The following is a 27,500-nucleotide window of genomic DNA, read 5'->3' as shown; positions in this document are numbered from 1 at the left end:
TTTAATAGGGTAGGCAAGATAGGGAGCTTCCTAGGAAGCAACACAGAGTGAACACAATGAGGAACACTTATCAACATTACATTTATTAATGCATACATTTTGAATTCTAGAAAATTCTGCTCCTAAGAGCATGCTGGTATAGACTTTATGAATCTGGATTACAGCGAAGGTACAAATCCTGCCATTAAGCAAAGGGGGCGTAATTCTCAAACCCTGCTTAGGGTGCATAAATGCAGGCTCTCAATTCTTGTTTCAAACAACAGGTTGTCAGTGCCATCTGTTGGCAAAGGTTTTTAAACATGAAACAATCTTTCAGGTGTTATTTAGTCATCTTTCCATTTGAATAAAAATATTCGAAGTCTAAAAATGAGTTACCAAATGGGCAGGGGTATTACTTAGATTAATTGCTTTAAGTGTCCTGAGCACAACATAACTATTATAATGCAAAAAAGAAAGATGGGAAGGATGGACAAAAAACCAATTTTGCTCAACAAAGAATTACTTCAAGCAACGAAATACAAATGGTTGTGATATGACATTATGCCGGGTTACAAGGCAAGAGCACAAAGAAATAGCAAAGGGACAGAACTAGAAAAGCCAGAGTGGAAAACATGAAGTCTTTTTTTTCTTTTTTTTTTGCGGGGCAATGGGGGTTAAAGTGACTTGCCCAGGGTCACACAGCTAGTAAGTGTCAAGTGTCTGAGGCTGGATTTGAACCCAGTACTCCTGAATCCAGGGCTGGTGCTCTATCCACTGCGCCACCTAGCCACCCCCACATGAAGTCTTTTTACAAAGTACACTTTTCATATAGCAGAGACAAGAGGACAAAAGAAAATGTAGCTCCTCATTAAAGAATAAAGGAAAACTAACTAGACATGGATTTTCAAAAGTTTCCACTTCACTTCTTTCCAAATTTGTCATTTGTATTTCAAAAACTTGAGAAATGGATGTCTAGCAACAAGGTGGGAAGAAGCACCCTGGAACATTTCATAAAGCACTGCCCTATCTAGGGATGTCCTAGTAGTCTTAGCCCTCAACTGCTAAGTTATTACATTCTGTGTACCCTATGATGATTGCAGAGACCCTATTAGTATAAAATTCTATCTTTGCTGGGAAGGAAGTACAGAAAACCAAGTTGAAGAGGAGGGAACTACTAAAAGACAATTCAAATGCCAGGCAAGTAAGTAGCACAGTTGATAAAGAGTGGGATGTTCAAATCTTGTCTCAGATACTTCCTAGCTAGGGCTTCTTGGGCAAGTCTCTTAACTTGTTTTCTTCATCTGTAAAATAATAATCTATATAAAGAGCCTTTCAAATTTTAGCTATTATTATTATTATCATCATATTAGCAGCTCTTTTTATGGAAGCTAAGAATAGGAAATTGAGAGGATGCCCATCAATTGCAGTATGCCTTAAAAAGTTGTGGCATATGGGGGCAGCAAGGTGGTGCAGTGGATAAAGCACTGGCCCTTGATTCAGAAGGACCTGAGTTCAAATCTGCCCTCAGACACTGGACACTTATTATCTGTATAACCTTGGGCAAGTCACTTAAGCCTCATTTCCCCATTCCCCCCCCCCCAAAAAAAATTAAAGTTAGCTCAAAATTAAAAAAAAATGTTGTGGTATATGATTGCAATGGAATATTATTATACTTTAAGAAATGAGAAGCAGGATGATTTTAGAAAAACTGGACTTACATGAAATGATGCAAAGTAAAATGAGCAGAACCAGAACATTGTACATAGTAACAGCAATATTGTATAATGATCAACTGGGAATGACATCTATTTTCAGCATATAATAATCAAAGACAATCCCAAAGGTCTCATAATGAAAAATGCTAGCCACCTTAAGAGAAAAAACTAATATCATCTGAATACAGAGCAAAGCACACCATTCTTCACTTTTAAGGGGTGGGGGTTTTTTTGCACAAAAATGATTAATATGGAAATGCTTGGGGCAGCTAGATGGCGTAGTGGATAGAGCACTGGCCCTGGAGTCAGGAGTACCTGAGTTCAAATCCGGCCTCAGACACTTAACACTTACTAGCTGTGTGACCCTGGGCAAGTCACTTAACCCCAACTGCCTCACTAAAAAAAAAAAAAACAATATGGAAATGCTTCACATGATTGCAGATGTAAAACCTACATCAGATTGTTTACTGTCTCAAAGAGGGGAAGGGGAGGAAAGAAGGGATAGAATTTGGAACTCTAAAAAAAAAAAGAAACAGCAAATGTTAAAAATAGTTTATGTAATTGGGAATAAATAAAATTTTATTAAAATTATTATATCACATTAACCTGAGTTAGCTATTATTATAATCAAATAAGCTAAACAGCTAGTGTTTTTCTTAATTTGATGCTATGCCTTCTAAAGTCCTTGATTAAGAAGGCTGAAAGTCACTACAAATTCATTCATATTTGATAACTCATGGAAGAAGAGTGTCTGAAGCAACATATTTGTCGATAATAAACCCTGAAAGGGGTCAAAATAGTACACAGCTTGAAAAAGAGAATAAGAGTGACATCAGGAAACCAACCTTTATGTTGACTTCTATACCTAAAATAATGCAGAAATAAATCTAAGAACAAAGGTGAATCAGTGTTATCAGACTGATCTAATTTACTCATTATGATAGGGATAAACAAGAAAAAAAAATTCTGGTATGCCTCCATACTTTTGCCCACATTCTCTTCTACCTACCATGCCTTTTCCACCGAATTCTGCCTATTCAAATCTGAACCATTCTTTAAAGCCCAGTCTAAGCATGATACCTCCCATGAAGTCTCTCCCCTAGACCTCCTCCATAGCCATAAGCAATCTCTACTCCATCTGAATTCCCATTGTACATCTTGCTGTGGTTTTATATTTTTTACCTTGGGTTAGTGATTTGTTTCTCTTTCATTTCTCTTACTAGATTCCATGAGAACCAGGCCATGCTAATTGATTTTTGTAATTCTCAATGTCTTATACAAGCTGGGAACAACATATATTTACTGAATGATGATGATTGCTATTTTAAAATAAGAAGGAATCAATAGATATATTTTACTAACATCTTGCCATGGAAAGATATTTATAACATCAATACAATTAATGGCTGTTAGGTAAGAAATTCAAGATGTTGTTTTAAACAAATTTGTTGTTGTTGTTGTTCAGGCATTTCAGTCACGGTCAACTCTTTGTGACCCCATTCAGGGTTTTCTTGGCAAAGATACTGGAATGGTTTGCTATTTTCTTCTCCAGTCCATTTAAAGAAGAGGAAACTGAGACAAAAAGGGTTAAGTGACTTTCCCAGAGTCACACAGATAGAAAGTGTTTGAAGCCAGATTTGAATTCAGGAAGATGCATCTTCCTGACTTCAGTAATTAACACAAATTCATCATGAAATGAGGGGCACTAGAAATGGATTTTTTCATGCATTCATCATTTTTCTAGATTATGGAACCCAATTCATTACTTTTCTAAGTAACAGGGATGGCAGGGAGAATAGCATGTAAAAGAGTAAGAAAGGATTAAAACTAGTAGCTAAGATTTAAATTCTTCATCCTGAGGGGAAAAAAAAAATCAAATGAGCATTCTTTTATTTAGAATGGGCAGAAATGTCCTCATCCTAACCCGGGGAGCTACTCTCCTTTCACAGACAAGTATAACAGAGCTTCTTTAGAGGTAATTATACTTCTGAGAAAAATTTAAGAAAAACCTAATAAATTCCAATGGTCAGAAGCAACAGAATGATGCTCATTGCAGACAAATTCATGATGGTACTGGTACTCTGGAGATAGATGAGTGGGAAGAGTAGATAAAAAGATAAAATCATTTTGTATTGGCAATACAAATAAATGCTTGTTGACTGTTGACTGAAACAGGGAATGGCTATTATGAAAACAATATAAATGTTCATAGTGGACCATCAATCAGCCAAAGTAATGCTGTTATTTTCATTTCATTGAAAACGTTAACCAAGATTTGCAAACTGCAATAAAGAATATAAGAAACATGATGCCAGTTTTGATTAGATCCTTTCTAGAGCTATCTATTCAGTTCATAGGTCACCAAGAAAACCTTAAGAGTTTTTATAGGAGAGCCACCAAAAATAATTAAGGAATAAAAGAATAGTATGTCCAGGGAAAATTAATTATGTATTAGTATGCAAATAATTTAGGTGGCAATTCTTCATATGCTTGAAAACATTATTAATTGGAATATTGAAAAAGAAAGAGAAATAGACAAAAACTTCATTACAAGGAATTAAAGTCAGCTAAAAGGAAGCTATTCCCAACAATGGTAGGACGCTAAATACTGCAACAAGTTTGGAGTGATGGGAGATTTTGGGTGAACAGGGAGAGAATTGTGAAATCACTTTTAATAGAAGACTTTAATATACTGCCCAAATGGCATAGCTAAATTCCTGCAATAAGGAAGAAGGCTAAATTAGGTTCCTCAAGTTTTTCTTAGTCCTATGATCTTAAGACAAATTATAATAATAGATATGTAATACATTAAAGGCTTTTACTACAGGTTTCTAACCCTTTATTCAATTATATCAAAAGCTCTGCTCAGACCAAGAAAAGTAGAATAATTGGGGATTTGGTAATTCAATGAATAAAGACAAGCACAGGACTGAAACCATACCCAGAATGAATCTAGTGGTTTCATTTAGCACACAGGAGTTAGTCTGGGTCATTTGGCATCAAAGACCACTAACTCTAAGGCCAGACAGCTGGTCAGTCAACAATGAACAAGCATTTATTAAGCACTTACTGCGTGCCAGGTGCAGTGTGAAGTGCTGGGGATACTAAGAAAGGTTAAAACAGTTTTTGCCCTTGGACCTCAGAGTCTAATGGGAGAGACACCATGCATACAATTATGTACAAACAAAATATATAAAGGATAAATAGGAGGTAACTCCAGAGAGAAGGCACTAGCATTAAGGAGGACCAACGAAACCTCCACCAACCCCCCCCCCCCCCACACACACACACAAAACAAGCAGACACACTAGATAGATACCACACTTAGGTTCCTGATAACACTGTTCTTCGACCTTCTCAAGCAAAAATATTTACTGGTTAGATAATGGTTACTTAGAAAATAAAGCAGGAGGAAAAAAAACTTACAATTATCTGATTCTTAAATATATTGTGAACACCTCTGTCATGAATTAGGTGGAAGTGGAATTCCTAAATTCTCAAAGCGTGATGTAATATTGGTTTTATTGATCTTCTGTACAATTTGTGGGAGTACCCAATCATTATTTTGACAGTTTTATCATATAATAATAGACTTCCTTTTAGATAATTGCAGTCACCACATTCAATTTCAACCTTCCATAGGATTTTCTCAGAGATACAGCTTTACCGTCAGTCCTAGATCACATTACTTTCTTTTTTTATAGCTACACACACAAAGCATTTTAGGTGTTACACCTAATTATGTCAAGACAATAACAATTTTAAAGCTCATTATTAGGAAGTAAAGGCCAAGCACTTATATATTGAAAGGTGTTTTTTTTTTTTTAATAAAGACATTCCTGGCTCTACATGACTAAGTAAAAGAATTACAGAAATACTTAGGAAACCAGTTCAGGAGGGGTGTGTGTGTGTGTGTGTGTGTGTGTGTGTGTGTGTGTGTGTGTGTGTGTGTGTGTGTGTGTGTGTGTGTGTTTTATATGTTTATAGGGATGGACAGAATGCAAGAGTTAAATAGTTTCATTAACCTACATTGCAGGGATTATAAGATTAGTGACCTACAATAATAGTTTGTAAACTTTTAACCAATGAAGAATACTTTTTTTTTAATAGTCTGGTTTCTCTTCAGATCATATAAATCTTTTACTTTTTACATGTGTTTCAGAATAGAGTTTCTTTATGTGATTGAACGGATTGTTGTTCCATCCACTGCTTTTTTAAACATTAAATCATTCCATACTAGTACAAGATGGCACAGGTCATGATGAACCAGAACTAGGCGTTATGATAGACCACAAGGTGCTAGGCAGGCAGAAAATAGGTTCCAGTAAATTGTTCATCATCAGCTTCTAAAGATTCAAGATGAAACCTAAGAATTCAAAGAAGGAAGAAGATTCTAGATAACAAAGCAAGAGGCAGCATCCAGTTTAACACAAATATTTATACACATGGGGCACAACAAGATGGGTTCAATTTAAGAATAGAGCATAGCAAAAAAAAAGGTTCTTGTCATCATCTTTCAAGAAATTATTGTGGATACCTGTCTTGATATTCTAGAACCAGAAGGTAAAATAGAAATTTAAAGATTCTATCAATCACTACATGAAAGAGATCCCAAAGTGAAAACTCCCAGGAATATTATAGCCAAATTCCAGAGTTCCCAGGTCAAGGAGAAAATATTACAAGCAGCCAGAAAGAAGCAATTTAAATATTATGGACCCATAGTCAGGATAACACAAGATTTAGCAGCTTCTATATTAAAGGATCAGAGGACTTGGAATATGATATTCCAGAGGGGAAAGGACCGAAGGTTGCAACCCAAAATCACCTACCCAGAAAAACTGAATATAATACTTCAGAGGAAGAAAATGAACAATCAATGACATAGAGGATTTTTAAGCATTCCTCATGAAAGGACTAGAGCTGAATAGAAAATCTGACTTTCCAATATAAAGGCTCAAGAGAAGGTAAACAGTAAAGAGAAATTATAAGGGATTCAATAAGGTTAAACTGTTTACATTCCTTCATGGGAAGATGATACATGTAACTGCTAAGAACTTTCTCAGTATTAGGGCAGTTAGGAGTATACATAGACAGAGGGCATAGGTGTGAGTTTAATATGATTAAATCAGCATCTAAAAATAAAATTAAGGGGTGAAAAAGAAAAATGTATGATGAGAAAGGGAAAAATAGAGGTAGAATGGGTTAAATTATCCCACATAAAAGAGGTACAAAAGAGCTTTTAAAGTGGAGGGGAGGGGGCAGCTAAGTGGTGCAGTGGATAAAGCACCAGCCCTGGATTAAGGAGGACCTGAGTTCAAATCTGGCCTCAGACACTTGACACTTACTAGCTGTGTGACCCTGGGCAAGTCACTTAACCCTCATTGCCCTGCCAAAAAATTTTAAAAATAGATAGATAGATAGATAGATAGATAAATAAATAAATAAAGTGGTGGGGGGGAATATGGGGGAGAGGGGAGCCCATGAACCTTACCTGTCATTGGAATTGGCTCAAAAAGAGAGTAACACACACTCAGTTGGGTAGAGAAATATATCTTACCCTACAGGAAAACAGGAGAGGAATGGGGATGTAGAAATATTTTGAAGTAGCTGGGCCTAATTTGGGGGGGGGGGGTCTAATCTGACTGGAGGACTAATCTGGGGACTTTTGACTAACTGGCTATCTGACTGCTATTAATTTCATATGGGCCGTTTAAAAAGTTCCCCCACATTGCTCTACTCCCAAAATTGATAAGCTAAAGATTAAGAAGCCTCTTCCATTTTAACAGCAGAGGGTTTATTTATGAGATACAATTTAAAATTAAAAATACAGGGAAATAAACATACAACCTGACTGCGTTCTGGTGTGTTTCTTTCCACCTGCTGGGCCTGGAACCTTTTTAATACAATAAGGGCCTTTGCCGCCTCTTGCCTTAGGGTATGTTCCACTTTCACTGCTCAGCTCCTTTCACTAACTCTGCCTGTACCCTGTGTTGACCACTCCTGTGCTCTTTGCTGCCTCCTGTTCTGTCTGTCTGCTCCATCATTCTGCCCTCTGCTGCCTTTGCCGCCCCTCTAATCTTGTCAGCCCCTTCTCTGTTTTTCCAATCTTGTCAGTTCCCCTCAATCTTGCCCGCTGGCCTCCCTTGCCATCTAACTCCCAGGTCTATATATATCTTACTTCTCTCCACTCAAATCTCTGGGCTTTTTACGCCCCCATACACACCAAGCTAATCTGCCAGCCAGGGCTGCGGCTGGTGCTGGGGGGATGCTCAAGCATCACATGCGTACCATACCCAGGGCTCCAGGGGCCTGTGCCCCCTGCTGCGTACCTGGGACCTTGGCACAGGCTATGCCAGAGCCTGGCCTGGATGAGCGCAGGATCTCTCAGATAGATCCTCTCAGGGTGGAGGGAGCTGGGGCTCTCTCCCTCAGCTGTCTGACCTGGTGTCTTGTACAGCCCACAGGGCTTTTTGGCTCAGCTGAAGAAAAGCTTTAAGGGCCTAAGGCTTTCTAATCTCAGCCCAAAGGTAGGGTCCCAAATCAAAATAAATTTCCACAGGGATAAGACAAGGGAAGGAAAGGATCATTAGAAGAAAAGGTGGATTGGGAAAGGCAGTAGTCAGAAGCAAAACACTTTTAAAGATGGACAGGGTAAAAGGAAAGAGAGTAGGATAAATGGGGCAGGGAGAATAGGATGGAGGGAAATACAATGCGTAATTATAACTGTGAAAAATTGTTTACGGAAAGTTTCTCTGACAAAGGCCTCATTTGTCAAATATGTAGCGAACTGAGTCAAATTTATAGGAACAAGATCCATTCCCCAGTTGATAAAATGGTCAAGGAATATGAACAGGCAGTTTTCAAATTAATCAAAACTACCTATAGTCATATGAAAAAATTATGTAAATCACTATTGATTAGAGAAATGCAAATTAAAACAACTCAGAGGCAACTCCCTACACTTATCGCATTGGCAAATATGACAGAAAAGGAAAATAACAAATGTTGGAGGGGACATGGGAAAATTGAGACACTAATGCACTGTTGGTGGTGTTATGAACTGATCCAAGAATGAAACTATGCCCAAAAGGCTATAAAACTGTTATACCCCTTGATCCAACAATACCACTACTAGGTCTAAATTCCAAAATGATAAAAAACAAAAAGGAAAATATGTATATGTGTATATATGTGTGTATATACAAATGTGTGTGTGTGTGTGTGTGTGTGTGTGTATTTAAAGCAGCTCCTTCTGTGGTGACAAAGAATTAGAAATTGAGGGAATGCCCATCAATTGGTGAATGTGAGAACAAACTGTGATATATGATTGTGTTGGAACACTAATGTGCTATAAGAAATGATGAGCAGGATGCTCTCAAGACTTACATGAACTGATACAAAGTGAAATGAGCAGAACCAGGAAAAAATTGTAGACAATAGTAGCAATATTGTATGATGATAATCTGTGAACAACTTAGCTATTCTCAGCAATAGGATAATCCAAGACAATTCCAAAGGAATTATGATTAAAAAATGCTTTCTAACTTCAGAGAAAGAACTGATGAAGTATGAATACAAACAAAAGCATACTCTTTTTTGGTTTTTTGCGGGGCGATGGGGGTTAAGTGGCTTGCCCAGGGTCACACAGCTAGTGTCAAGTGTCTGAGGCCGGATTTGAACTCAGGTACTCCTGAATTCAGGGCCGGTGCTTAATCTACTGCGTCACCTAGCCGCCCCCAAAAGCATACTTTTTTAAATATTAATTTTCTTTTTTTGGGGGGATGTCTAGCTTTTCTTTTGCAACATGACTTATAAGAAAATGTTTTGTATGAAAACTTCTTAATCTATATCAAATTACTTGCCTTCTCAGTGAAGGGCAAGGGCAGGAAGAGAATTTGAAACTCAAAATTTTTAAAACTTAATGTTAAAATTACTTTTAAATGTAATTGGGGAAAAATAAAATATTAAATAAATAAGGGAAAAAATACAGGGTAGTTGCCCTCTTCTCTGGTTTAAAAACAATATAATATTGGCCATACAGTAATCCAAACTAACTCTTAACCCACTTCTATTGTTTTTTTATCCTTTTCCAAAAAACAAAAAACCAAAATACTTGAATATACCACGTTCTAAAGATTTGTTATGAGAAAATTTTTGTAATGGTCCTGATCAATTTTCTTTACTAAAATATGAAGGTCTTCATGGAAAATCAGATAACCCCTTATTGAGAACACTATGGACAAGATATATAATTTAAGTAGGGTTGAGACAAAGTGACATTATTCAGGTATAGGGATTTATGTGATATTTATTTTTCCCCAAACATGAGGTAAATATATTTAATCAGTTAAGATAATGTGTTATTTTAAAAGTAAAATATTGTCATATGGGTATTTATAATATGGTCCTTCATGAAAAGGAAAATCCACTTAAAATGACAAAGGACCCATCTGAGAAAAAAATATTATCAATACTTGATAATTCAAAGAACGATTATCTACTTTGTGGATTTTGGGGGCTCTTTGCCAATCTCTCTCTTTCTGAATGAGTCTATTGTAATTTTCACAAGAAGTAAACAAGGAACAGTTTAGGAAAGACCCACATCAAATAATTTTGTTACCATTAGCCATTCTCATAAAAGATTCACTAAGATTGTGATGCTACTAGCTATCTATAGATATCTGTGAATTCTACTCAGTTATGCTTTGTCTGTACTCCCCAAAATGGATAATAGAGTCAACTATGTGCCACTAACTACTACATAAAGTACATTCAGAATCCAATTTCCTTTTCCAAACTTTTTGAATGATGAGAGCTTCTAGTCCATTCATTATTTCCAATTGTTAGCATGCCATCTCATTTAATACCCCAGTTCCTTGAACTAGTTAAGATGTAATTTTACCATTTCACCTTTTGTCCAAAGAATACCATGCTTTAAAAATCAGAAATGATCATATACACTTTCTCAAACTGGACCTTTTGTAGAACTTTCCAAGCTTCTAATGATGCAAATTCTCTGTCCTCTTCCCAGCGGTTCAAATTTACACCCAAAGTTCAAAACAAAGGATAATCCAGCCTTTAAGAAATGACATGCATTTTATTATCTATAAGAGATACAATTCTTTGTGGGTTGTGTTGTAGTCTATTGGAGTTCATTCTTCTGAGACTATGGTGTTCCATGAGCCATAGCTATTCAAGTGGGTGCATGTATACCATGTTAAAAAGAAGGGCCCTTTTTTTCCAAGAAGATGATGTTTGGGGTCATTAAAAGCACTCCATGGTTTCCCAAAGGCAATTCAGCAGGGTGTCCTCCTATTCAATTCTAATCTTACCTTATTGTCTATGTAGAAGTATCTTTTAATTAAGACTTTTCTTTGTGTTTTTTAATTATTTAAAGGCTGCAAGGCACCTAGGTACAATACTTTAAAACCAACATTGGTCATTTAATAAGCATACAATCATGAAAACAATTTTTTAATATGCTAGAAAATTCCACTTTATATTAAGCCTGACTTAACACAAGCTCCCTTAGAATAAAAATAAAATAAAACAAAACAAAAAACTAAACCAAATCCCCCCCCCCAAAAAAAAACCCCCAAAGTTTACATTAACTCTTTATACCCACTAGGGTACAATATACAGTACAGAATCATAAATCAATAGACTTGATATACAATGTAAATAGTAATTTACCAAATGATAGTCTAGTGGATTTAATAATAACCTGAGGGGATAATTATATACCAACTTTGGGCTTACTTGTAGGATGAATGTGACTTTTTTTAATATTTAAGTTTTATTACTGTCTTTTGTTTTTATATCACACTCATTTCTGACTATATTCCTCCCTCAACCCAGTGTTCTCCCTAAAGAAAAAAAAAATCAAGGCACAGTTATGCAAAACCAACACAACTGTTTCTGGCAGCATATGCAACATTTTATACCCAAAGTCTCCCACCTTTTCAATGAAAGGAGAGAAATGCATTTCCTCATCCCTTCTCTGGTACTAAGACTGGTCAGTCATAATAACACATCATTCAGTTTTATTTTATTGTTTTTTAATTTACATTTTTTGTAGATATTCTGTATGTTGCTTTCTTCTAACTTTATTCTATATCACTTCTTAAGAAGTCTTTCCATGTTTCCATGAATTCCTCAGTCAGCATTTCTTCTGGTCCATGACATTCGAGGCCTAGAATGTTTAATTTTTTTCTCAATCAATAGTCAGCCAACTTTATTTCTACTTCTCTCCTAACACACACACAAACCCACACACCCACCATATATATAATCATGAAAACAGTTACATAATCTCTATAATCTCTTTATTTTTTATGATTTTGGAGAAAGCCAGAGATGCCATCTTTATACAAACCAGAGAACTGATCTCAGTTCTGTCCCTTTGCTTCTCCCTTTCGCTATATTTTAGGCTATTTGGAAATAGTACAATAACTGCTGACCTGGCACATCACTACCTATGAGCTTAAAGAGTAGACTTATGCTTCACTCTAAAGTACAATTTCCCTGCAACCTATGAAAACATGGATGTCTACTTGTTACTTAAACTTAACTCCTTACAGTGGACAGAATTACTTGCATCCAGCGAATGGAAATGGGAAAGAAGACCCCAAAGGCATGGTAGACTCAGGGTTTTGGCAATTACAAGTAGTTTAAAAGAACTGTGGGTGGTACTGTGAATTGGTCTAATCATTCTGGAAAACAATTTGGAAATATGCCCACACCGTTATGCATGCCCTTTGACCAAGAAATACCACTACTAGGCCTACAGCCCAAATGGATGGAGCAAAGGAAAAGGAGCAGGTCCTCCTTTATGTACAAAAGTATTTAAGCAGCTCTTTTCAAAGTGGTAAAGAACTGGAAATTAATGGGGTGCTTATCAACTAGAAAATGCCTAAACAAATTATGGTATATGCATTTAGTGAATAACATTGTGTTCTCTAAGATATGATGAAAGGGACAGTTTCAGAAAAATATGGGAAGACTTGAATGAATGGATGCAGAGTGACATAAGCAGAACTAGAAGAACAATTTATATAATTACAACAATGTAAAGACAATTTTAAAAGACTGAAGAATTCTGAACAAAGCAAAGACAAACCATAATTCCAGAGACAATGACATGGACTCCTCAGGCTAAAGAATGAGACATATGCTTTTTGGACATGATAAATGTGGGAATTTATTTTGTTTGACAATTCATTTTCATCAAAAGGTTCTGTTTTCTTTTTCCCAATGTGTAGAGGTGAAACAGAGGTAACAAAGATCTTTGTTAATTAAAATAATTTAATTTAATTTTTTAAAAGTATTTTACAGACTTTAAAATGTCTTTTATTTCCTCTGAAATCTTTTAAAAAAGAGAAGGAACAGGGGCAGCTAGGTGGTGCAGTGGATAAAAGCACTGGCCCTGGATTCAGGAGAACCTGAGTTCAAATCTGGCCTCAGACACTTGACACTCACTAGCTGTGTGACCCTGGGCAAGTCACTTAACCCTCATTGCCCTGCCCCCCCCCAAAAAAAACAAAAAACAAAAAAACAAAAGAGAAGGAACAGTAGGGGAAGGGGAAGGGGAAGGGATATATTCAGAAATGTAGGTGATGTAAAAACAAACTGCATGCATAATTTTTAAAATAAGTCCTGAAATTTAATACATAAATAGAAATAAGAAAGTAATTCATAGAATTCTAGGCCCAGAAGAGAGTTTAAGTGATTTGCCCAAGGTAGCACAGGTAAATGACTGAACTAAGAAGCAGGCCAGGTTCCTCAATTTCAGCATTTTTTTCCTCTGAAATATGCTATACTGGGCCTCTCCTTAAGGTGGTAAATCTGGTCTGGCCATAGGCTTCTGTCACAGCGTCTACTTAGCCTGGAACAAGAGGTTGGTAAAATAGGCAAAAAAACCCATCAAGGCCATATTATTATCTCATAGACAGGACACTCTTTTGATTTCTGCCCATCTCTATGTCTCATTTGACTCAGGAAGAGAACTGTGTTTTTGGCAAATGACACCAGCTCACAGCTGTGTTGGTGCCTATCAGTAAAACCCAAACAAAACAAAATGGCCAGATGTGAGACAACTAAAAGGCACATTCACATCAATAAGAATAAACAGTGTTTAGAAACTTATATCCAAGTACTGCTAAAAAGCAAAGTCATACATCACACAAAGTTAAACAAATTCCTCCAGAATCCTCTACATACTAGATACTAGTCCCTATATGAGCTATATTTAGGCTATGCAGCAACATTTCCAATTAAATCCTTTTTTTAGGGAGGACTGTTGAAATCACAGAAAGGAAACCATAGTGGAGTAGTTAGAGAGCCAGGTTCAAAGCCAGGAAGATGTGGGTTCAAATCCTACCCCTGATACATACTTGCTAATGTGGTAAAAATTACTGGAGTTTAGCTGATTCATTTGGGAGGGGCCATACCTGGCCCACCCTGAAGTTACATATGCTACTGAGGTCAGGAGAAACCTCTCCATAGGCAATTTTTGAAGGACCTCCCCTTTTGGGAGAGGAAGATTGAATGCTCGCTGAGGGGAAGCCGAGTCGCTTCCAGAATGCTCTTGCTCCAGCTGTCTCTCCTAGGTTTTCCCAGTGGTGCGAGAAACTAGCAGATGTCCCAGGTATGGTGAGTGAACACAAAAGCCTTGCATTTCCTTTGAATTAGCTTAATTGGAAATGAACTGAGGATTGTATAGACTTAGGTTAGAGTTAGGAGAATTTATCTGTATTTCTTTTTCCCTATTTCCTTATCTTTGATTTTTATTAATTTCACTTTTGTTGTTTAATTAATTCCCAAGTAATAAAATCTGATCCTTTTGTGGAAAAGAAGCTGTATGGCTCCTTTCTTATTGGCCTGGGAAAAATATCTAAAAGGGAAGTTCGGAGGGAAGGGAGCTTTGAAACTAGAGGTCCCTCATTATTTCCAGGACCCCAATATTTCAGTGAGTCACCAAATTAACTCTTCATATATTAAATTTGAGCCCAACACTATGCATATCACTTGAGCTCTCAGTGTTTTAGAGAAATGTCAAAGACTCTTGGTTGCAGAGAAGGTGCCAATCTGCATTGGTAGAAGGAGTTCCTCATCTCAATATTTCCTATATCAATAAAATCACAGGTCTAGTTCTTATCTCTATTCAAGTTAATGAAATGAAATGATTTATTTAGTAGACATCATAGGAAGCACCAGCTGATAAGAAATCCCCATGCCTGTCATCTGAATGTTGGTCAACCTTAGGAGCTGACCACACTCACTTTACAATATCAACTATAATTTTTTAAAAAATGAGATCATGAATGAATAGTTTTAGTTTGTGGAAGAATACAACCAACAACTTGAGCATCCCCCAAGCGTCAATCCCAGAGTTTTTGACTGAGGTCTGTCTTAAAACGAGAGTTACAATAGCACAATCTGGACTTCATTTCCATAGAAAATGCCCAGCCTGTCACATGAGAAGAAAATTCAATTCAGTTATTAACTTTTTATGGAAAAAGAAGAACATTCCTCTTTTTCTGTACTATAATAATGTGTAGTTAAAAAAAAACAACTCCTTCTCTGATAAAAGGAGGGGAGGTCATGAACAATTTTAATCCTCAGTGTGCATTTCACTCAAGTGTATAAACATGCTGTGCTTCTTGGAACAATACTGCTATTAACCATGGGCTTAATCCAAATGCCATGGAGAATATATACCACTATATTGAAGTAAATATATAGTTGAAGTATTAGAGATCAGCATGACAGAGTGGAAAGGATGCTGGGTTTGCAATCACTATGACACAGATTTAAATTTTTCCTCTGACACTGCGATCTTAGGTCACTCTACATGGTTCAAACAACTCCCTAGGATTCTTCTATTAAGTCATAGAGGCGGCTAGTTGATACAGTGAATTGAGTGCTGGTTCTAGAGTCAGGAAGAACTTAGTTCAAATTCAGCCTCAGACACTTACTAAGTGTGTGAGCCTGGGCAAGTCACTTAAGCTATGTGTGCCTCAGTTTCAGGATCACAGCATTGTTGTAAGGATCAAATATCTGTTAAAAATCTGGCACATAGTAAGTTCATACTTAATAAATAGTTGTTCCCATCTCTTCCCTTAATAGACTGGCTACCTTCTCTGCTTGTAGAAAGAATTAATACCCAGAGCTCCCAAACTGATAAAATCACAGAGCTTACCTGTATGCACTGTGAGGGCTGAAATTTAATATATGGAGTGTTAATTGGGTGACTCACCAAAATATTGGGGTCCCAGAAATAATGAGGGACCTTTAGGTTCAAAGCTCCCTCCCCTCTGAACTGCCCTTTTAGATATTTCTCCCAGGCCAATAAGAAAGGAGCCTTACAGCTTCTTTTCCACAAAAGGATCAGATTTTATTACTTGAGAATTAATTAAACAACAAAGGTGAAATTAATAAAAATCAAAGATAAGGAAGTCAGAAAAGGAAATACAGATAAATTCTCTTAACTCTAAACTAAGTCTATGCAATCGCCTGATCGTTTCCAATTAAGCTAATTCAAAGGAATTTGTGTTCACTCACCACACTTGGGAAGTCTGCAGTTGCTCGCGCCACAGGAAAGGCAGAAGAGAGAGAGAACTAGCGTTCTGGAAGCACCTCAGCCTCCCCTCAGGGAGCGTTCAATCTTCCTCCCCCAAAAGGGGAGGTCCTTCAAAAACTGCCTATGGAGAGTTCTCCCTCTGACCTCAGTAGCATTCGTAACTTCAGGGTGGGCCAGGGGTGGCCCCTCCCAAATGAGTCAGCTAAAACTCCAATAATTTTTACCACATTTCCCCCCTTTGTTTCTTTGAAAAACATATATGGTTTGCTTGATGAAACAGCCAAAAATAACAGAATATAATACCCTATGCTAGCAAACAATATGTTAATAACAATATAGAAAAGGGAGAAAGGAAAGTTTTGTCCAGAGGGACAGTCCCTCGTGAACCAACACTTTGACACTGGCCTGCAGAGGGAGGGCCTCTGCAGAGAATATGTTACAAATGGTGTATATAATAACAGAAGGAAAAAATAAAAACAACAAAACAAAACTGTTCATTTAAAACCTTTGAGATCTTGTCTTCTTGGAGTGGTCATCAGGAAAAAACTAGACTCTGGTCTGGACTCATCAGGAAAACTGGACTCTGGTTGTCTCTGGACTCACTTCTTTAGCTGTTGAACTGCTGGATTTTTACTAATCCTTAGCATAGCATTGTCAATGATCAAATTAAACAGTGAGAGTTCATCAAAATATAACTCATACTCAAACTCTCTCTCTCGCGTGCTCTCTCTCTCTCTCTCTCTCTCTCTATATATATATATATATATATCATATTACAGCACTAAATCACAAAGACAGAAACTAAAACTTTTGGAAGAGGTCTCAGACATCATTTTGTCCAGCTCCTCTATTTGCTATATGAATATCCTCTAAAATACCCCCACAAGTGGTCATTCAGGCAATGCTTAAACAGATACTGGTATATGTGACACCACCTAATAAGACAGCCCACTCAACTTGAGAGCTGTTAGAAAGTTCTTTTTTATTGAGCCAAAATTTACTTCCTTGTAATTTACCCAATGGTATCACAAAAAAAATTAGTCTAATGCCTTTCATGTTTCAGCCCTTCAAATATACTGTGCTATGGATCTCCTAAACCTTGTGTTCTCTAAAGGAAAGATCTCTAATTCAATCAATGTGACAATAGTTTCATAGCCCCTATCATATTTACTTTCCTTCGATGACCTGCTTGTCAACGTCCTGATTAAATATGTAGTAATAATTTTGTCTCTCCAAAAAACTCCCCCCATGGAAAGTTCCAAGCTAAGGATTCATCTTGGAGGGTGGAGAGGGAACAGAGAAGGATTCATAATGAAGATTGACACCTTTCTAGTTTGTGGGAGTGTGGAAGTAAGTCCCCACATAAGTAGAGATAAGAATGGATATATTAACCAGTCAGTATCAGTAAGTAGGAAGATAATCAAGATAATCAATTATGGAGTTCTGACCTTCAATTCCTTTGAATTCTCTTCAGTGGAAGAGCTTCCATTGCCATTGCCCTCATTGTTCTCAAGGAAAACTCTTAAGCAATGGCAGATTGTTCCCTGAACTGTATATAACATGACAGGCATGATTTGGCCAGTGTAAAATGGAATGGGATTATTCCTTGTTCTAAACACAATGCTTCTATTAATATAACCTTTGCATTAGCTTTTTTGAGCAGCCATATACTGATTGTTGACTGTGTAAGAGACAAGAGAAAAAAGACTTTGACTTGTTGGGAGATGGGAGTAGAATGTGGCAGGAAAGCAATGAGTAACCATCTTTTTAGCCACCCACCCTTTGTAGTATTCCTAGAAGAAAAATACATGATGAGAAATCTTAAAAACAGATTTCTTACCACCATTTCATTCAACTCCTTTTCAGTTTGTGGAATTAAGAGTTGGCAGGGCAAGGCAGGGGTAATATGCCCAAGTCAGTAACCTGTGATAACAACTAATAATTAAAATTACTTTTTTACTATATGTTATTTGAGAGCTGGGCTGTGATAATCAGAGGTGATAGTAAAGGAAGGAGTACTGCAAAGAATTCAAAGACTTCAAAGACCCCATATGATCATAGCTTAGTCATCTCTTATTTTCTGTGAGTAGTGAGAAATGATCTTACTTGCCATTGGCTGATAGACCTAACTGATGAGGCTTCATAGTCATTAGGAGAACTGTAGTCACTTTATACAAGGGAAAGGCTTACTAACCACAGCACTCTTCAAAGTGGATAGAAGAAAAAGAAGCAAGTAGCTCTGAAGACAGAACCTAGGCTAAAGATTAAAGCTAAAATTCTCAGTAGAATGTAAAAAACATTGTACTCATCCTTTCCTTTATGAACCACACCATCTACGCTTGAAGTTGTACACAATTAATAGGTGACCTTGAAGATTGTTAGACAACTAAAATTGAGACAAGATGCCCAGGAGGGCAGTAGGAGTGAGCAGCAGAGAAATCTATTTTTTTTTATATTTTCCCCCACTTACATAAAAACACAATTTTTAGATTCATTTAAAAAATGTTTGAGTTCCAAATATTCTCTCTCCCTCTCTCACCCCTGACTCTTACCCCAAGATGCTAAGCAATTTGATGGATGTTATTTATGTGCAATCATGCAAGTCATGTTGTGAAAGAAAAAATAGATCAAAAGAAAAAAGAAAGTCAAAAAACAGTATGCTGGGGCAGCTAGGTGGCACAGTGGATAGAGCACCAGCCCTGGAGTCAGGAGTACCTGAGTTCAAATCCGGCCTCAGACATTTGACACTTACTAGCTGTGTGACCCTGGGCAAGTAACTTAACCCCAATTGCCTCACCAAAAAAAAAAAAAAAAAGTAAAGAAAAAATGAAGGAAAAAAAAAATAGTATGCCAAAATCTGCATTCAGACTCCATCAATTCTTTCTCTGGAGGTGGATAGCATTTTTTTTTCATGAATCCTTTGGAATTGTCTTGCATCATTGTACTGCTGAGAATAGCTAAGTCATTCACAGTTGATCATCATACATTATTGCTGTTACTGTGGACAATTTTTTCTTGATTCTACTCACTTCACATTGCATCAGTTCAGGTAAGTCTTCCCAGGTTTTTCTGAAATTATCCCATTTATCATTTCTTAGAGCACAATAGTATTTCATTACAATCATATACCACAATTTGTTTGGGCACTCCCCACCTGACGGGCATCCCCTCAATTTCTAATTCTTTTCCACCACAAAAAGAGTTGCTCTAAGAATGTTTTGTACAAAAAGGTCATTTTCCCTTTTAAAAAAAAATCTCTTTGGGATAAAGACCAATAATAATATTGCTGGATCAAAGGGTATGCAGAGTTTTATAGTCCTTTGGGCACAGTACCAAATTGCTCTCCAGAATAGTTAGATCAGTTCACAACTCCACCAACAGTGCATTAGTGAGCAGAGAAAGCTATTGAGGGCATAACCATATTGATTCTACTAAGTAGGCTTCCTGCAAACTCCTCCCACCCCCACATCACCAGAAGGCATCAGCAACACCCAGCATTAGATGCATGAATTGACCTCAACATGTTTTAGTCACATGTGTTACCCATGTGTGTGCTGCCTCACATGGTGCCTATGCATGGCTATTCTTTCCATTGAAGAGATCTATCTGTGGGTAAGGTCAAGGTTATTTTTATTACTATGCTATATCAGTAAATGCCTTGGCTTTGAACTAAGAGTATCCTCTACCTGACTAGTGTGTGTGTATATATATATATATATATATATATACACACACACACACACACACACATATGTATATGTATATGTATATGTATATGTATATGTATATGTATATGTATATGTATATGTATATGTATATGTATATGTATATGTATATGTATATGTATATGTAGTGGCAATTAAAATTAAATGTATGGTCACCTTATTCCTGTCCCAAGTATAAGGAAAACTGGGTAGGGTTTACTTATAAATTAGAAGCTTCAGCACCAGTTTTGGGCATTAAGCATTTATTAGTGAAAAAGAGAACTGGGTCAGAAAGCCAAGGAAAAACCTATTTAGCCTAGCATCTTCAATTCCTCCAACACCAGCATGTTTGAGCGATGAACTGAGAGAGGAAGCTTCCTTTGCTTCCCAAGGAGAGTTGGTCCTTCCACCCTGCTTCAAGCTAATTGGCTAGCATCACTCAAATCCATTGGTTCACTGGATTTGAGGGTGGTCCTGTGCTAAGGTCAAAGTCCATAGCTTCTAAGAACAATACCCTCTTGAGTGCCAGGCAGGTATGGTTTCAATTGAATTAACTTTAAGTAAATTAATCAGTGAAGTCAGTCAATCTCAGCCCATCCAATCAATCATGGGCCTTTTGGCACTGGCAAAGCCCAGTCATTATATGGAGGAGAATGAGAACTATGATTTGGAAAGGATTTTGACCAATATTATACCTAGAGGCTGGGGTGTTTTCTGGATAAAGGAGGTTCTGAATGTTATAACTCATATTGAGGATGAATAAAGGAGAGATCCAGAGTTTTTCTAAGAAAAATTGAGAAGGAAATGAACATTTTTAGTTGAGGGTTGAAGAAATGCTATAAAGAGGTCACTCCAGACCTGATCTTAGGAGGAAGATAAAGATTGTGAAAGCTGCATATGAAGTACATTCCAGACATAAGGGAGTGGCCTATGGAAATACAGATGTAGGAGATGGCCTATTAAGTTTAAATAACAGCTAGAAATATAGTTGGGCTGGAAAAGAAAAATAGGGAAATAATGTGAAACAAGACTAAAATAAGTTTAGAGATAGTTTGAGGAAAACCTTAAATGCCATTTGTATGTGATCTTAAAGGAAAAAAGGAATTATGAAAAGAGTGTGACAAGGACAAGCCTATTCCATAGGAAAATTATTTTGTCAGACCTGTGAAGGATGGATTACTGCAATATTGTTCTAACTGGTCTTCTTGACTTGTCTCTTCCCTCTCCACTCAGGAGCTAAAGATTATATTCCTTAATCACAAGCTAGACCAGGCAAATTCCCTGCTCAATTTGAATCTAAAGGTGATATAGGGTGGCTAATCACTTCTAGAACCAAATATAAATCCTCCTGTTTATACCTTTACAAGTTAGCTACAATCTACAGTTCCAACCATCTTATACATTACTCAGTTTCACTTATTCTTTGGTCTAAACAAAATTGATCTTTTTGTTGTTGCTCACTTATTACGCTCCATTTCCCAACTCCAAGTCTTTTCACAGGTTGATCCCTTGCCACCTTGCCTGGAATGTACTCAATCCACTAGAAAGACTCTTTAATATCCTTCAAAGCTCAGCTCAGATATTATTTCCTACATTGTTATTCCTGATTCTACAGCTGTTTGTCTCCCAGCACTCTAATTCATATTTACTTTGGATCCATCTTGAATATATTGACATATATACTCATATGTACCCATATATTGCTATTACTGTATAATGTAAGCTTCATTTTTGCCTTTGTAGCCCCAGTGTACAATCCTTGGATGATTTTTGTTGTTGTTGTTGTTGTTGTTAGACTGGAAAAGGGAGAAACTGAAGGCAGAGAGACCAAGGAGGAGGTTATTTTTAAAAAGAAAGAGATTAACTTGACATTACCTCTTCTTAGTAAACTCTTATAATTACTGTTTCTCCTAAATTAGGGATTATTTATCTGTGTGTGTGTGGTGGTGGTGGTGGTGGTGGTGGTGGTGGAGGATGGATTCCTTTGGGAAGTCTGGTAAAGTCTATGAATCCTTTCTAAAAACAATATTGGCTTTTTAAAATTATAATTGAAGGAAATGCTAAATTTCAAACAGAGATAAGTGAAAATAAAAATGTAAATTTTCTTCCCCATCTAATTAAATCACACTGAAAACAAACAAACAAACCTGTCCTAATGTCCTTAACACTTTCACATATGTCAAAGCACATTTTGGTCTCTACTCTTCAGGCCTGTATTCTTAGAAGTCATGTCATCTTTGTATCCTTATTTGGTTGTGTTACCCCAATTCCATTTTTTTTTGCATTTGTAATTTTAAATGTAAATTCATTAGAGAGCTTCCTGTGAAGTCACAGTAGTTTCTCTTTAGGTACTTCCCTTATCTTTTTCATGATGATAATGTTCAACCATATTACCAAAAATTTCATTTTGAAATCCTCCTGTTCCCCTTGAGTTATATTCCCTTTAAGAGTCTCTATGTGCCTATATCAAATCTTTTCCCAGAATATTTGGAAACCTACCTTCCTGCAGTCTAACTCCCTTTCATGCCACTTTTAGTTACCATTAAATCTTAGTGCATTTAGTCAATGAGGTCTAATGCAAAAAGCATTGAATTTAGTCAAAAGACTGGCGTTCACGTCCCAACTCAGGCATTTACAAAACATGGGATCCTAGATACGTCACTTGAAATTTCCAATAGCCTTGGTTTCCTAATCTGTTATATGTGTGCTGATTGATTTTTACAGTTTTCAATCTAATTAGATATCATAAATGACTATACAGATGTCATCAGCATTACCATGGCTTGCTAAATCAATTAATATGCATTTATCAAGCACCTATTATGTTTCAGGCACTTTGCTAGATACTGAAAATAAAATTTAAAAGTCTAGCCCTAAAGTATTTTACATTGCTTATCTAGGCATATATACAACATAGAATGATAACCTTGGTGAGAGGGAGACTAGCAGCTGGGGAACCTTGGAATGGCCTCATATGAAAGGTGGTGTTTGTGCTAAATCTTGAAGGAAACAAGAGATTCCAAGAGGTGAAGATGGAGTGTATTATAGGCACAGAGGTCATCTGCTCTATGTGAAAAACAGCAAAAAGTCCAGCTTCTCTGAATCTTGGAGGACATGAAGGAGAGTAATATACAAAAAGACTGGAAAGGGAAGATGGTTCCAGGTTGTGATAGGCTTTAAATACCAAACATAAGTGTTTATATTTGATTGTTATGGTAAGAGGAAGCCAGAGCGGGACTTTAGAAAAATCACTTTGGCAACTGTGTAGGCAACTGACTCAAGTGGAGATAGACTTTGAGTGAGGGAAACTAATTAGGAAGTCACTAGAATAGTATATGTGAGAAGTGATGAAGGCCTGAACTAGGGTTGTGGTTGGATAAGTCCAATAAGGGGACAGATACAAGAGACAGGGAAGGAGAAATGGCAGGACTTGGCAACTAACTAAGATTATGAGCTATGTGTGATAAGTGAGAGTTTAGAGTTCAAAAATGACACTGAGGTAGCAACTCTGACTGAATGGAAGATTGTAATGCCCTCAACAGAACATACTCATTACTTCAATGTCTCACTCAAATGATTTCACTACCAGGATATTTTCCCCAATTCTCAGCCGAGTCAGTAATGACCTTCATCCTTAAACTTCACATAGCATTTTGTTTTCTAATTCTTTAATATCCCTATTGTGTATAATGTTTAATATAGCTATATGTATGAGCATTTTGTTTCCTTACTAGATTGTAAGCTTCTTGTGGGCAAGGAACTATATCAATTTAAATGTTGTATCTCCTCCAATACCTAGCACAGAATTTTGAACACGGCAGGCCCTTAACAAATGTGTATTTTATTATTTAGTAAGTTCTCCTTTATTGGTATAGGTCCAATAAATTTTCAATTATTACACAAATGGAAGCCATTTTCCTCAATTTTTGTAATTTTCCCTTGTGATCCTTCAGAAGGTCAACTCACCTTATATTCCTTAAATCATCTGTATTCCTAATTCATCATATCCCAAAATAGGTTTGTCTCTCTTAGGGTTTCTACCTTTATGAACAAAAATTAGTTCTTATGAGAATATTTAACCATATGATGGATTCACTCATTTTCAGCTTTAGATTTAGGTCTTGTCTCATCTTTGGAGAATGTATTAGCACCGTTATCTAAGCTACTGTCCATAGTAGAGGAAGATAAAAATACCTCATGCATGTTTAATCATTTTTGTTTTAAGAAATTTCTGTTATCAAAGTTGAAGGGTCATGGATTCTTTGAAATAGTGAAACCCCTGTAAAAGGATGAACTTGTGCTATTCCAGTGTTAAAGATCCAAGGTATTAATAGTGAAAATAAGTATAAGTATTATAAGTATAAAGCTTATTTGGCTCTCATTTTGAAGTTAAGCTATTTCTTTTGTATTCCCAAAATGTTTTGTGCTTGTCATATGCATTTATATTATTCCTTATATTATATTTACTTGGGGTGACTAAATGGCACAGTGAATAGAATGCTGGGCCTGGAGTGAGGAAGACCTGAGTTCAAATTCAGCCTCAGACATTTACTTGTTGATATGATGCTGGGCAAGTTGTTTAACCCTTTTTTTCTCAGTTTCTTCATTTGTAAAATGAGCTGGAGATGGAAATGGCCAACCACTCCAGTATCTTTGCCAAAAACAAACAAATAAACCCAAAAGAAGTCATGAAGAGTCAGATGCAACTGAAACAACTAAATAAGAAATCGTACTTACTTGGGCACTTCTGATTCTCTCAACTAGATCAATTCCTTAAAGTCAGCATTCTTTCATGTGATGATAGAACTGGAAGATCCCTGAGCCATCATATCCAATCCTCTCCTTTTACAAATGAAGAAACTGAGTCCCAGAGAGGATAAGTGACTTGCCCAGGGTAATGCAGCAAGTAAGTATCTGAGGCAAGATTTGAACCTGGGCCTTCCTCATTCTGAATCTAGAGCTCTAGCCCCATTTATTTTTATGCCTACTCCACCTAGTACTTTACATAGTGGATGCTCAAAAATTTTTGCTTAAAATTGGTGAACCAAACTGAAATTTCTAATACATGCGTATTGCTGCAGCTAGGACACATACTGTTAAAACTAATCAAACCTCTTTAATGTAATTAAATGATTTTAAATGGAAGTTTGGATATGTACCTTTAAAGAAATGGTACTGAGTATAATATTTACTTTGCTCATTAGTAATCAAAATACTGTCAGCAAGATCCTATGCTGGGAAGAAAGATTGGTTGGCAGGATACATCTCAATCATTAGGATTGATGGCACAACAGAGGGAGCTGTTCATTTCTTGCTATCTACCAGTTTTGTAACCTAACTTGGAAACATGCCTCTTCTGACAGTGTTTCCCCAACATTTTCTTGTCCACCAGGTTATTCACTTCATAGTGTGTATTCATCTGGAATAACCTATTTTACATTCCTATCCTACTTCTGGAAGACAAAGAATGGAGGCCCAATGTGGACAAGCTTTGTTTTGCAGTGTCTACTCTAGGGGGAAAGAAACCCCAAATGATTTTATCAATAACTTAACAAAGAAGACTAAGCCTTTTAAATCACAAACTTTAAAAGACATTTAAAAAAAAAATTTTCCCCAAGGGAACCACTCAGGTTCCTTCACATATTAATTCACATAGACAGTTGCACACTTCATGATGTAAACAATAGTACAATGAACATACAAAGTGGTCCTAAAAATTGAATATTAGAATAATACTGAAGCAGTATGGCTTGGATGTCCCACTGCTATTAGCTTTGCTGTTTTACAGAAGGAAAAAAATTTAAAACTGTGCATTGATCTAGGAAAAGTAATAGTACATATGCAGTACTCCCCATTCCCAAAGGAATGCTATGGTTCCCCCTCCCACATTTCTAATTTTAAAAGAAAAAATTAAAAATACAAACCAAGACTGACTGAGACTTGCAGCTCATTAAAGCTGGGGTGATTTCCCCTATATAGAATTCTATTGATCTCCATAGTCCACACCAGACAAAAAGTGTGGTCAGGGAGGGAGATGATGGATGCCTCTGCCAATAGCACTGAACAAACCTGTTAGCTAATTGCTACCAAAGACAATTATCCCCGCATTGTTTCATAATGGAAACACATTACAAAACTCTAATATACACACAGGGAAATTTGATGATTTGACTGCGGAGCCATGTGCATTGAATTTCATTGCCAAAGGCCAACCAGGTCGCTGCTATGAAGGGGAAGAAAGTGTCAGAATATAAGCCACAGTATCTTACAGCTCTTTACTTAAAAAAGAGACAGAAACAGAAGAGGAAGAAAAGAAAACCACTATGCAACAGAAGGAGTGATCCAATCATGTCCTATAGTGGTGATTTTGTACATTCTATTAGGTTCTTTTCAAAAACCAATAAATCTTTAGTTACGCTTCATACAGTAATCCTAAAAAGATTCTCCACCATTTTGTATTTTTGCCCAAGAAATGCTCTTAATAACCTTCCTTTTGACCATCAGTCAGCACACTGGCAATCAGTGAGTTAAACAGGTGCCTTTACAATAGCATAGCTTTATATGGTATTGAGGGTTAAAAAAAATCAAATCAACAAATCTGTATCATGAATCCACTTAAAAGAAAATGAACACACACTCCTAACAAATCCCAGTAATACAGCCATTAACCTAACTGATAAAAAAAATGCCTCAAAATATAGACTTACTTGATTAGATATAATCATAGTGCAATTTGAGAATATAATATTTACATTTACCTCCTTTCCAAGAAGGCCATTGTTGGGAGTGCCCTTTTTAAACATGTTCCTAAATATGCTCATGTCCTTCTCCAGTGTATTCAAGCAAGACATTTAATTCTGGCACTGGAGTTATAAGAATTCTGATATACAGTACACTTCAAAATTATATTCAGTGCGGTTTGACTGTACTAGTGGAAAATGGTACAAAATAAAAAGAAAAATGTACTGAAGATGTGCCAGCATTATAAAGATAAATTAATAGCCACAAAATTTATGATCAACCTATTAACTTCATAATTCACAAGTCAATGAATCCTGTTTTACTGTGTTTGATACTGCTCTATATAGGCCAGTCTACCTGCTGCAGACTATGCTGACTACTATTTTGACAAGACCTGGATAGCAGTAGGTCCAAAGCAATCAGAAGGTTGACTTTGACAAATGGCGGTGCCGCGGCGAAGTTGAAAATAACACACATCCACTTTAATCTCTTTCTTGATTAAATCGAAACCATACCATTCTGACATCATGTGATTTGCTCATGAAGCATCACTGCAGGTTACTTTAGAGGCTACATCTATTGAAATGATATTGAATTTTTAGGGGAAGTACTTAATTCATTCAAATGAAACCTTCACAAGGTAACTGGGCCACCAGTCACTGATAACTGCAAATTCAAAGAAAACCAGAGGAGAAATCCCTGACAAAAAAATAAAATAAAATAAAATAAAAACCATCTGCTGCTGAATGATATTTTAGTAGGTATTATCTTCTACTTTCA

At 36.6% G+C, this 27,500-nt stretch overlaps 1 protein-coding gene across 5 annotated transcripts in view; it reads right to left on the bottom strand.

Annotated features, from left to right (window-relative positions):
- Nucleotides 1-27,500, bottom strand: part of CDIN1 (CDAN1 interacting nuclease 1) — a 295,396-nt gene that overhangs the window by 158,322 nt on the left and 109,574 nt on the right. The window lies entirely within an intron of this gene.

The sequence above is a fragment of the Dromiciops gliroides genome, chromosome 2 (assembly GCF_019393635.1).
Source record: "Dromiciops gliroides isolate mDroGli1 chromosome 2, mDroGli1.pri, whole genome shotgun sequence".
In the NCBI taxonomy this organism is placed as follows: domain Eukaryota; kingdom Metazoa; phylum Chordata; class Mammalia; order Microbiotheria; family Microbiotheriidae; genus Dromiciops; species Dromiciops gliroides.
Note: the sequence above shows the minus strand (reverse complement) of the source record. Positions and strands in the feature narration are given on the sequence as shown.